This window comes from Eulemur rufifrons, chromosome 7 (assembly GCF_041146395.1).
Source record: "Eulemur rufifrons isolate Redbay chromosome 7, OSU_ERuf_1, whole genome shotgun sequence".
In the NCBI taxonomy this organism is placed as follows: domain Eukaryota; kingdom Metazoa; phylum Chordata; class Mammalia; order Primates; family Lemuridae; genus Eulemur; species Eulemur rufifrons.
The window spans coordinates 276822299-276834926 of record NC_090989.1 but is presented as its reverse complement, the minus strand read 5'-3'; the positions used below and the strand labels follow the sequence as shown (position 1 = coordinate 276834926).

At 37.9% G+C, this 12628-nt stretch overlaps 1 protein-coding gene across 1 annotated transcript in view; it reads left to right on the top strand.

Moving 5' to 3' along the window:
• The window catches only part of SCAI (suppressor of cancer cell invasion), a 101744-nt gene that overhangs the window by 80532 nt on the left and 8584 nt on the right, over window positions 1-12628 (top strand). The window lies entirely within an intron of this gene.

The following is a 12628-nucleotide window of genomic DNA, read 5'->3' as shown; positions in this document are numbered from 1 at the left end:
TTATTTACTCTTACACAGTTTGTATTTAGTGTTTCTTTTCTTTTGAGGTTGTGCATGCTAGTCAGGATTCGTGCTATGAATAGAAACAAGAAGAAAACGCATGAATGGACACTCAGTGGAAAATAATAAATCCTCCTGCAGGAAAAAAAAATTCAAGATTTCCAAGATCTCTGGTGGGAGGTTTATTTTTTTATACAACCCAGAATAATTTTTTTTATAGAGGTAGAAGTATAAGGGTGAATTTTATTTTCTGGTTTTTGAACGTTTTCCCCTTCTGTCTACACACTGAGCTGCTGTAGTTTAAGTGAAACTTTTATCCCATGTTATACAGTTATAGTCTTTGAATATTAACATTGTTTTACATGCACTTAATTTTTTAAAAATTTGTGACATTTGGAACAAAAGATGGCCCTGAATGCTGCAAAAAGTGACAGGGATCTGACTTGAATATCCTTTGTTTTATATTTTGCTATTAAAGCAGAGGTTTTCAGAGATTCTAAAAAGAATGCCAGCAGTGAGCACTTTAAAGTTGGATTTTAGAATTCCAACTGTAATAATTTATAGGAAAATGAAAACATAGTCTTTAGAGTCCTTTGTATCTGGTTGGAATGTTTCATTAGTGAAAAATATGTTCACAAAGTACACTGATCTGCCACTGTAAGCTATTTCTATTGTGAATGTTCATATTTGCAATTAGATGGAGAAGCAAACATTTATAGGTTTATTTCAGGAGAGCCATGGAAATGTCTAGTAGCCAAGAAGGCTGACCCCAAGTATGTTTTCCATTTAGTTTTCATGTTTAGTTTCACTTTTTAAACTCTGAATTCTAAGAGCATCTAACTCACTCTAAATTTTTCAGCATATTTCCTGCTATCTGTTTTGTCAGTTTAATATTACAACTTTTGAATTTTAGGAAAGTTTGCTGTATACTTTACTAAATTGTGTGTGTGTGTGTGTGTGTGTGTGTGGTGTTATGAGAGTTAGGAGAGTGTGGGAGGCTGCTGCAGGAAAAGGTTTGTTGGCTACCACAATTCAACTTATAAAACCAGAAGAGTCTAGGCATTTTGTGTCTTCACAGAATTCAAAAGAAGCATTCTGTGTCTTTGTCAATGAAAATGAATCAGTTGCTACAGTTTGAGTATGTGACAGAATGTGTTGATACAGCAGGTCAGGTGTATTGTTTAACATGATCTAGCGTGCACCTAGAGTATTTTAGCAATCTATTAATGTCTTTCAATTTAATTGGACATTATTGGACACTTCTTATAATCTCAAGATTATCGTTCATTGTATATGCCTGCTATTTCCAGAACACTTGTTTAGATATAAAATGAATACTGGATACTGATTTTAAAAAACACCTTTGTGCATAACTGGAAATGTATTTACTCAATTATACATCATGATTTAATTCTAGATGCCCAAGACAACTGTGGATAAACAGAAAGTGTTTTTTGTTTGTTTGCTTTATCAAAAGCAAACACATGCAATATCAGTACTTTAAAGAATTAAATTGTTTGTAACATACTGATATTTAGAAATGAAACGAGGACCCCACATGCAGTAGGCAAATCAGAGCAAGGCACAGACCAATCTGGTCTTTTTAAAAATTAGTATTACTTAATGCATCTAATTCAAGTATGCGGTTCTCTGGGATAACATCTGAAGGTGTCTAATATTTACTTTTCCCACAAAAGCATTTTTAAAGAAGTCTTAAACTACCATTTTGCAAGTTTTTAATGAAAAAAGAGAACTGAGTAACTGATGTATTATTTCTTGAGTACCTGCTTTGCTATATATGTTTCACATATATGAGCATTTTATAAGTGTCTCTTATATGTTTCTTCATTTAAATACAAAGTTTCATGTGTATTTCTTCATTTAAATATTACTTTTTTATATTTATGAAAGAAACTCATGCATATAGCTTAAAGCTTTAGTTCTCAACTCTTTCTGTGCATCAGAAACATTTAGAACCCTTTTGAAAACCACTTGTACCTGGGCCCCACCACCTGGGATTCTGATTCACTTGACCTGGGGCGTATCTCAGCTCTCAGTGTTTTTTAAGACCGACTCCATTGTGCTGTCGGGGTGAGAACTACTCAGAAAGTCCCTCCAGTTTCTTTAGTAAAAACAGTACTTGCCTGCTCTCTTGTGCTACCCCTATTTGCCTCTTCCCTGAGACCACTGTTAACATTTTTTAGCTGATTATTTTGGAATTTTATCACCATTTTTCTAACAAATATGCTAGTATTGATAGTTCTTGATTCTTCAGTTTTACATGTTGATTTCCCACTATGAAAGAGAAATTTAGCTCTCTTTCCTCTTCCGGTTCTCAACTCACATTTCTATCCTTTGCGTTGTTTTATCCACATCATAGACAATTTTCATAAATGGGTAATTTTATCCACATAATTTTGATTAGCTGAATATTTAGTGCTTATCTTATTATGAGTATAGAATACTTTTAACAGCTAAGCCAAATATTAGTAGTAAACTATGGTTACTTTTTCTTTCCTATGCAACTTTTTACTTTTCCTGTAACAAATAATTATCCGTCTTTCTTGTCTTTTTCTGAGCTTATCACTAATTCAACCCCAGTCTCCTCATCAGTTGTCTAAATCTTCTCTCAGTTTGTTCAGAATTTTTAGCTCTTCTCTTAATTTTATCTTCGTGATGAATTGTTTCCCAGAGCATCTGAACTTGTCACCATCTCATATGCTGTTCTGCTCTCATCCCGGAATCTCTTTTCATTATTATCCTGGCAGTTCTTCGCTTCTCTTCTGTATTGGATCCCCCACTTCCTATATCCTGTGTCTTCTTTCTTGGTTACTCTCTTGTTTTGGTACAGCATCTCCTGTAGTTGCTTCCTAGGAAAGGATGAATATGAGATAAAATTTTTTAGATCACGCACTTCCACAAATGTCTTTAATTTACTCTCACATTTTAATGATGGTTTTGGTAGAAGTCAGAAATTATTTCCCTTCCACATTTGGAAGGTATTCGTCACTTTCTAGCTTCCAGTATTTCTGAAGAAGTGTGAATATTCTAATTCTGTATTCTTTTTATGCAACCTGTTTTCAGTCTCTGGAAGCTTATAAAATCTTCTTTGTCCCTATTGTTTTTTTAATTTCTCAACAACGTTCCCTGCTGTGGGTTTACTTTGATTTTTTTTTTTTTTTTTTTTTTTTGAGACAGAGTCTCTCTCTGTTGCCCAGGCTAGAGTGAGTGCCGTGGCGTCAGCCTAGCTCACAGCAACCTCAAACTCCTGAGCTCAAGCGATCCTCCTGTCTCAGCCTCCCGAGTAGCTGGGACTACAGGCATGCGCCATTATGCCCGGCTAATTTTTTCTATATATATTTTTAGCTGTCCATATAATTTCTTTCTATTTTTAGTAGAAATGGGGTCTCGCTCTTGCTCAGGCTGGTCTCGAACTCCTGAGCTCAAACGATCCGCCCACCTCGGCCTCCCAGAGTGCTAGGATTACAGGCGTGAGCCACCGCGCCCGGCCTACTTTGATATTTTTGTTTATTTTTTTAAAAGATGGGGTCTCCCTATGTTGCCCAGGCTGGAGTTTAGTGGCTATTCACAGGTGTGAATTACACCCTCAGTCTCCTGGCCTCAAGGAATCTTCCTGCCTCAGCCTCCTGAATAGCTGGGACTACCAGTGCACAACACCATACCCAGCTAATTTTTTTCATTTTTTGTAGAGGCGGGGTCTTGCTACATTGCCCAGGCTGGTCTTGAACTCCTGGCCTCAAGTGATCCTCCTGCCTTGGCCTCTCAAAGTGTTAGGATTACAGGAGTGAGCCACCATCCCTGGCCCTAGTTTACTTTTAACCACGGTGCTTGGCATGTACTTGGTAAATCCTTTCAATCTGGAAACTCTGCCCATTTTCTTGAGTTAGTCCATTGACTTTCTTACCTCCATTTTTTTCTGTTCTGTGTTTGGGAACTTTTATTCATATATTGGAACTTACGGTCTAGTTGTCTGATTTTCTTATTTTTCATTGTCTATCCTTTGCTCATTTTTTCTTTAGGAAATTACATTGCCTTTATTTTCTAGCCCTTTTGTTGAAATTTTTCATTTGTTCTTTAAATTTTCTTTTCATGTATATAGATATAGATATGTGTCTATAACACAAATACACATACGTACATATACATATCTAATTATCTTGTTTTTTATCATGGTTGAAATATCTCCTCTTACCTTTGAGAATATTAATGATTTATTTCTTTATCTATTTTATTTTATTTTATTTTATTTTATTTTATTTTATTTTTTTGAGACAGAGTCTCACTCTGTTGCCCAGGCTAGAGTGCCATGGCATCAGCCTAGCTCACAGCAACCTCAAACTCCTGGGCTCAAGCAATCCTCCTGCTTCAGCCTCCCGAGTAGCTGGGACTACAGGCATGCGCCACCATGCCCGGCTAATATTTTCTCTATATATTTTTAGTTGTCCATATAATTTCTTTCTATTTTTTTTTTTTAGTAGAGACAGGATCTCACTCTTGCCCAGGCTGGTCTCAAACTCCTGAGCTCAAATGATCCACTCGCCTCGGCCTCCCAGAGTGCTAGGATTACAGGCGTGAGCCACCGTGTCCAGCCCCTTTATCTATTTTAGAAACAGGGTCTTGCTCTGATGCCCAGGCAAGAGTGTAATGGCACTGTTACAGCTCACTGCAGCCTCGAACTCTTGGGCTCAAGGAATCCTCCCCCCCTCTGCTTTCTTAGTAGCTGGGATTACAAGCGTGAGCCACTGTACCTGGCTTCAGTGATCATTGTTAAATTATTCTCCTTGTCTAGTATCTGTTTCCTTTTTGTTGATTTATTTCTATTTATTTTTGCCCATGTCTTTCACATTAGAGACTTTCCTGAGAGTATCCTAATACTGGCTTCTCTGCTCATATTTAAGAGTGGAGCCCAGCAAACCTATCGGAAACTCTGAGGAGGCGGGTAGGGCTGGTCCCAGTTGAGCTGGACATTTTAGTTGAGTAATCTCTGATGTCAGTATCCTTAGGTCTTTCTTTGTGGCCTGGTCATGTCTGTCAGAGAAAACACAGCTGCTCTGCCTGGAGTGTAAAGGTCTGATGACCAGCACTCTGCTCTTTTCCCTGAAGCGTGTGTGTGCGTGTGTCTCTGTGTCTCCGTGTGTGTGTTCATAGATACCTGTATTTTTATGCCCCCAGTGCTTCACACTTAAAAGATTCTTTATCAGTATGTGTTGGAGGATTAAATAAAGGTGCTGTTATCCTTGTTTTATACTTGCGGAAGCTCAGTATCTGTGGAAGCTCAATATCTTGCCTGATATTTCCAGCGCTAGTCTTTCTCATTCCAAAGCCCATGTCCTTTCCACACTAGAGGAGCTTTGCAGCCTAGTCTGAGCCTCCTTTCAGAGGAGAACGATTGAAATAGCGATATTTGGGTAACAAGTATAGCTGGTATTTTGGTTCTTAGATTCTATTAGGGGTAAACTAGGTGAGGTAATTGGCTTTATCTGTGGTACTAATGGGAGTTTAAAAAAAAACAAAACATCTGTCATTTTGGACAGTACTTCTTTTTGTTACGCTTTTTTTCCCTTGGAAGAAGAAAATCCTTTTGAACATTTAAATATTTACGACAGAGCTGGATCCCTGCCAGTGAAAATGACTTAACACCTTTGTCAAAATAGGCATATTTATCTAAACAGCCTCGTTCCAAAGTATTTGACTGATGTCTGCAGATTGCTGCAGTCTGTTAAGGCATCACAACAAAATTCCGCTGCGTGAGAGTTCTGCTGCCAGGCAGCTTCATTCTCATTCCATTTCTTTCTCTCTGCTTTGAGAGACCTTGTCTTTGTTTTTGGCATCCTGCAGTTATATTACGGTGTTTCTAGGTTTGATTGAACCCTATTGGGACTTATTGGACTTCTTGAATTGGTAGGTTGCAGATTTTTGTTACTGCTGGGAAATTCTCAGCTGTTTTCTCTTTACATATTGATGGTTTGTCAATGATAGAGGTAGCAAAAAAAAGAAAAAAACAGCTTTAAAAAATTGACGGTACTTTAGCCTCTCTCTCATCACCTTCCTGATTAAGTGTGTGTATTAGTCATTTACAGTGTGTCTTCCACATCTCTTAACCCCTGTTTTATATTTCCCATCATTTGTTTCTCTGATTTTTTTTTTTCACCTCTTTTGATTAAGAAGAGCTAGATGTTTCTCTGGTTGAAATTTGTGTAGCTTCTTCTTCTTTAGATTTTAGTTCACAAATTCTCTCTTCAGCTGTATCTAACTTGCTCTATTTTTATGTTGGTTATGATATTTTTCTTTTCTAGAAGTTTTATGTGGTTCTTTTTCAAATATTTCATTGCCCTTTTTATAGTTTACAATTTCAAGCTTGTTCTTTAATTCTTTAAACTTAATAAGCATATTTATTAATTTGTTATCTATCTGATAATTCTTACACTTGAAATCTGATTTTGCTGTTTAAGGCACCCTTTGCTGCTTTTGTGTCCCTGTATGCTTGATTGTTTTTGACTATGTTTCTTTCTTCTCAGTATCCTTAAAATTATTTGTGGGAAGTTCAAAGAGCCCTAGGATGAAGGTATCTTTGTGCAGAAGGCATCTTCTGCATTTGTTTATGCCAGACATCTGGAGGCACTACCAGTTTGGGACCATGTTTTCGGGATCACCCAAAACATGGTGATAGAAATTTGGGCAGTAAATATGAGGAGGGCTGGCTTGTGCTGACAATCCTCAGGAACTAATTTTTTTTTTCTTTCTGGTCTTTGTGTAGCTTAGCACCAAGAAAAATTTCCTTGCCATCCCATGAGGAGTGGTCACAGAACAAGGAGACATGTCAAGTTTGGTTTTGGTTCATCCTTAAGCTAAGGGTGTACCTTTAGGATTCCACTTTAATGTGGGGCTGGTCTTCTATTACAATAGATTCCCATCCTGGGGAGACCCTAAGCTCTGTCATTTGTCCCCTTTTCCAGATGAGACTTTCAAAACCTAAATTCAAGTTGCTGGATTGCCTCTAGGCAAAAGAGTTCTAGAGTCTGCTTATTTTTTGTCTTCTCTACTGGTTTGTCTCTATCTCTCTGACCTCTTATCAGTGGAGTGCCCCTGAGTTTGGTCCTGGTTCGTCGTCTTTTCCAGCTACAACTCCTCCCTTGATGATCTTATCCAGTTTTATAACTAATTATTAACACTATCTCTATGCCGACGACATTCAAATTTATATCTTCAAGTTAGACCTCTTTCTGGAACTCAGCTAGAGTATGATCTACCTACTCCACATCTCTAATTGGTAATTCTAATAGAGATTGCAAACTGAATGGGCCCAAGACAGAATTCCTAAACCTCTTCCACATACAGCTTTGCTCAGTACAGTTAATGGCTGTTATGGTTTTATAGTTGCCTCAGCCGGAATCCTTGATTTCATACTTGACTCTTCTTTCCATCACATCCCACATCCATTTCAGGAAATCTTTTAGATTCTAACTGATATGTATATCCAAAATCCCATTACCTCTCCTGCCTCACCCTGGCCCATGCCACCGTCATCACTCAGCTGAATTACTGCCGTAGTTTTCTAACTAGTCTTCCTCCTTCTGCCTTTCCTCTCCTGCAAGTGTGCCTATAAGTCAGATATGTCACTTCTCTGCTCAAATCACTAGTGGCTTGTCATCTCACTCAGAGAAAAGGCTTTATTCTCAGATATACACCTCCCCATTTCTCCCAAAAGCATCTCTGATCTCTCTTGCTGGCCTCTCCTCTTGCTCAGTTCTCTTTAGCCGCGCTACCTCCTTGCCATTCCTCAGACACACCAGGCAGCCTTCTGCTCTGAATCTTTGCATTCTGTTGCCTCTGCCTTGAATCCCTTCCAAAGATACTCACGTTGTTCTTTAGGTGTTTGAGCAAATAAAGCCTCTTACTAAGGTCTTCCTATTTAAAGTTATATGCCTCCCCAGTACTCTTTATCCACCTTTCTTTATTATTCTTAATAATCATAACATAACTTTTGTATACTGGCTACTAGTGCCATGCACTGTTCTAAGCACTTTATGTATACACATTTAATCCCCACACAATACAGTGCATTGCTTTCATTTATTATTATTAGACAGAGTCTTGCTTTGTCACCCCAGTTAGAGTGCACTGGCATCGTAATAGCTCACTGTAACCTCAAACTCCTGGGCTTAAGCAATCCTCCTGCCTCAGCCTCCTAAGAGCTGGGACTACAGGTATGTGCCACCATACCAGGCTAATTTTTCTATTTTTTGTAGAGATGAGGTCTCACTATGTTGCTCTGGCTGATCCCAAACTCCTGGGCTCAAGCAATCCTCTTGCCTCAGCCTCCCAAAGTGTTTGGGGTATAGGTGTGAGCCACCACGCCCTCAGCAATGCATTGCTTTTACTATCCCCATTTTACTATTAAGAAAACCAAGGCACAGAAAGTTGAAGTCATTTGCCCAAGGTCACACACAGCTAGCAGATGACCAAGTTGGAATTTAAAAACAATCTGACTGTAAAGTCTGTGCTGTTAACTGTACTCTATGCTATGTTCCCATATGTGGTACTTGTCACCTTCTATGATATTATATAACTTACTTATTTTGTTTACTATGGGTTTCAACCTTGTACTTCCACTTCCATCTAAATTTCAGCTCCAGAAGACAGGATTTTTTTCTCTCTGTTTTATTTACTGTTGTATCCCTAGCATCTAGGGCAGTGTCTAGTTCATAGGTTCAATTAGTATTTGTTGAAGAAGAGCTATTTTAAAAGGACACTATATACTGTTAAAAGTGAATTTTTTTTTTTTTAAATTCAGGCAGCCTCCAAACCAGAATAGGTTCAGAGAGCCTCCAGCAAATGTATTTTAAAGCCTTAGGCTGGAATGGTGGCTCACACCTCTAATCTTAGCACTTTGGGAGGCCAAGACGTGAGGATCACTTGAGCCCAGGAGTTTGAGAGCAGCATGAACAATATAGAAAGACCTCATCTTTACACAAAAATAAAAAAATTAGCCAGATGTGGTAACGTGCATCTGTAGTCCCAGCTACTTGGAAGACTGAGGCAGGAGGATCATGTAAGTCCAGGAGTTTGAGATTGTAGTGAGCTATGATGATGCCACTGTACTCCATCCTGGGCAAAAGAGCAAGACCCCGTTTCACTAAATAAATGAATGAATGAATGAATGAATGAAAGGAAAGGAAAGACAGAAAGTCTCATTTAAAGAGATTTTGTGGGAAAAAATAGTGAATGGCTGTATGAAGGAAATCTGAAAAGCCCAATCACTGGATATGAATGGAGGAAAGTTATTAAAGTTATCTCCTTTTTGCCACAAGAAAGGCTTCTAGTCCTTCTGAGTTTACCAATAAATACTTTTAAACTTTTGGAGTCAGATACACAGTTTCAGGGCAATGAGAAAGATCAGAACTATTCAATTCATTCCATAGCAGTTAGGCGACAAGACACTTGTATGGCCTTGAACGTGTCCTTGGTCTTTTCTGAGCCTCTTTTTCCTTCTCTGTAAAATAGGTTGTCCAGGAATTCAAGACCAGCCTAAGAAAGAGCAAGACCCATCTTTACTAAAAATAGAAAAAATTAGCTGGGCATGGTGTTGCGGGCCCATAGTCCCAGCTACTCGGGAGGCTAAGGCAGGAGGATCGCCTGAGCCCAGGGGTTTGAGGTTGCAGTGGGCTATGATGACACCATTGCACTCTAGCCAGGGCAACAGAGCAAGTCTGTCTAAAAAAAAAAATTGGTTGTCAATACTGATCTTATAGGATTTTTATGATTGCAGGTTAGGATCTAAAAAGCCTATAATAGTTTCTAGAATGTAGCTAGGACTCACTAAATCATAAGAGTTGTTATGATAATGACACTATTTCCAGATAAATATAGCACATGCACAAAAGAAAACTGTACCCTAGTTTAATTTATCAATGCAGAGTAAAAAATCTTAAGTAAAATAATAGCAAATGGGCTTATTAATAGAATAATCTACCAAAAGAGTTTATCTAAATCATACATGAAGGTTAAATATTTGAAAATCAATCAATACTATATTTCATGTCAATAGGATAAATAAGAAAAATCACGTTTATTTCAGTGTCATTTTGTAAAAGCTAATAAAACTCAGTGCCCATTCTTAACTAAAACATTGAACCTATGATGAAGAGCTCCTATTAAGTATATTAAATAGTGAACTTTGTACTTATAGAGACACTACAAGTATTTTTAATTAAAATAACCAAGAAAAGTGAATGCCTGCTATTATTATTGTGATATAATCTTATTTTAGTCCCAACCAGAAATTTATAACATTCCCAAAATGAAACAATAACAAAAAGTTTTTCAGACTAGTAAGAGGACACAAAACATTAAATATTAGAAAGAAAGATGAAAATCATTAGCTGCAGATGGTATAGTTTTATATTTAGAAAATCTAAAGGAATCAGAAAAACTATTAATATGAATATAAATTCATATTTATGGGGTAAATATGCTAAAATTAATAGTAATCTCATACATAAGCATAGCCAGTTAAAATTTCCTCAGTACATGTTCCATTTATATACATTTGCTATAATTTTTCTTAACATAGTAATATTGAAGGCCGGGCGCGGTGGCTCACGCCTGTAATCCTAGCACTCTGGGAGGCCGAGGCAGGAGGATCGCTCGAGGTCAGGAGTTTGAGACCAGCCTGCGCAAGAGCGAGACCCTGTCTCTACTAAAAAAAAAAAAATAGAAAGAAATTATATGGACAACTAAAAATATATATAGAAAAAATTAGCCGGGCATGGTGGCACATGCCTGTAGTCCCAGCTACTCAGGAGGCTGAGGCAGTAGGATCGCTTAAGCCCAGGAGTTTGAGGTTGCTGTGAGCTAGGCTGACGCCACGGCACTCACGCTAGCCCGGGCAACAGAGCAAGACTCTGTCAAAAAAAAAAAAAACAAACATAGTAGCATTGACTCTCATAATTCATATATGTGGGCAGTTATGAGACATTCCTCAAACACTTTTAAATAAAGATGATAAGACTATCCTATGGGAGTTGAACTATAAAATCAAATACTGAATGGATCAGAGCAGAGATGTGGAAAGCACCTTAAAGAAACTATTTCCCAGGTCCAAAATTTGATTATAATCTGAAAGAAGGTATTAACGTATTTGTATTGGAGGTCCCCAAGATAACCCCCAGGTTCAGTGATTTGCTAGGAAGAGTCATAGGATTCAGCATATGGTCATACTCACTGCTAAGATTTATTACAGTAAAAGGATACAGAGCAAAATCGGCAAAGGAAAAAGCCAGGTGGGCTGAAGTTTGGAGAAAACCAGGTGCAGACTTCCAAGGGTCCTCTCCCAGTAAAGTCACACAGGATGCACTTAATTTCCCCCAAAAGTTGTGACCACATGGATTAAACCTTGTTTACCAGGGAAGTTCATTAGGGACTCGGCGCCCAGGGTTTTTATTGGGATCCGATCACACGGACACTCTGGCTCATACCAAAATGCGAGATGCCCAGAAGGAAAGCAGGTGTTCAGCATAAACCATCTTGTTTGCATGAACAGTCTAGGCAGAGCGAGCCACTCTTTCTCAGTTCTGCTAGTGATGGGAACCCTCCCCAAATCTAAGTCCCCAGAAGCCAGCCAAGGGCCAGCCTTGTAAGCAGACCTTTCAAAGGATGGCAGTCAGGCCTGGTATGCTCTACACAGATTTTGAACAAAGCAAAACAAAAAGAAGAGAGAGGTTGGTTAGCAAGGAAAGTGAAGAAAAACGAGACCTTGGCAAATAAATAACAATAATGTCCATGTTAGCACTATCCAAGAGCAAGAGTGGCCTGGCCAAAGATCCCTAAGGCCATCTCTACATTGTGGAAGAATGCCTCGGTCTGCCTTATCTGAGGAGTGCTCCCCAATATCATTCAACTTATTTACTCCCTTTGTTTTGATTATAAGAAATTCTTAATTTATCTTAATTATTTAATATTTTTGATGTTGTATTACACTAACAAAGTTGCAAAATCAAAAATTTCAAAAAGGCATATTGTGAAATCTCTTCCTCCTTCCCAGTCCCAATTCACTGAGTTCCCATCCCTCCCTATGAGTTGTCACTATTGTCTGTTTCCTGTTTACCCTTCTAGAAAAAATTTTTAAATGCATATATAAGCCAAAACAAATATGTTGTCTTTAGTCTTCTTAGTTATATAAATGATAGTAACATCCCATACAAGGTAATTGGAGTATCCATCCCTTCAAGCATTTATCATTTCTTTGTGTTAAGAAACTTTCAATTCTACTTTTTAGTATTTTAAATATACAATAAATTCTTGTCAACTATAGTCACCCTACTGTGCTACCAAATACAAATACTAGATCCTATTCATTCTATCCAACTGTATTTTTGTTCCCATTAACCACCCCACTTTACCCCTGCTTCCCAGTTTTTTCTTATTGCTTTAGAGAAGTGCTTTCTATTTTTAGGAGATTAATCCTTTGTAATGTGAGGTTTCAAATATTTTCCTCAGTTTGTTATTTGGCTTTTGATTTTGTTTATGTTACCTTTGCTAAGAACAAGCTTTTGATTTTTATGGAACTAGGTTTATTAATCTTAGCTAATCATAATAGTTAGGAAGG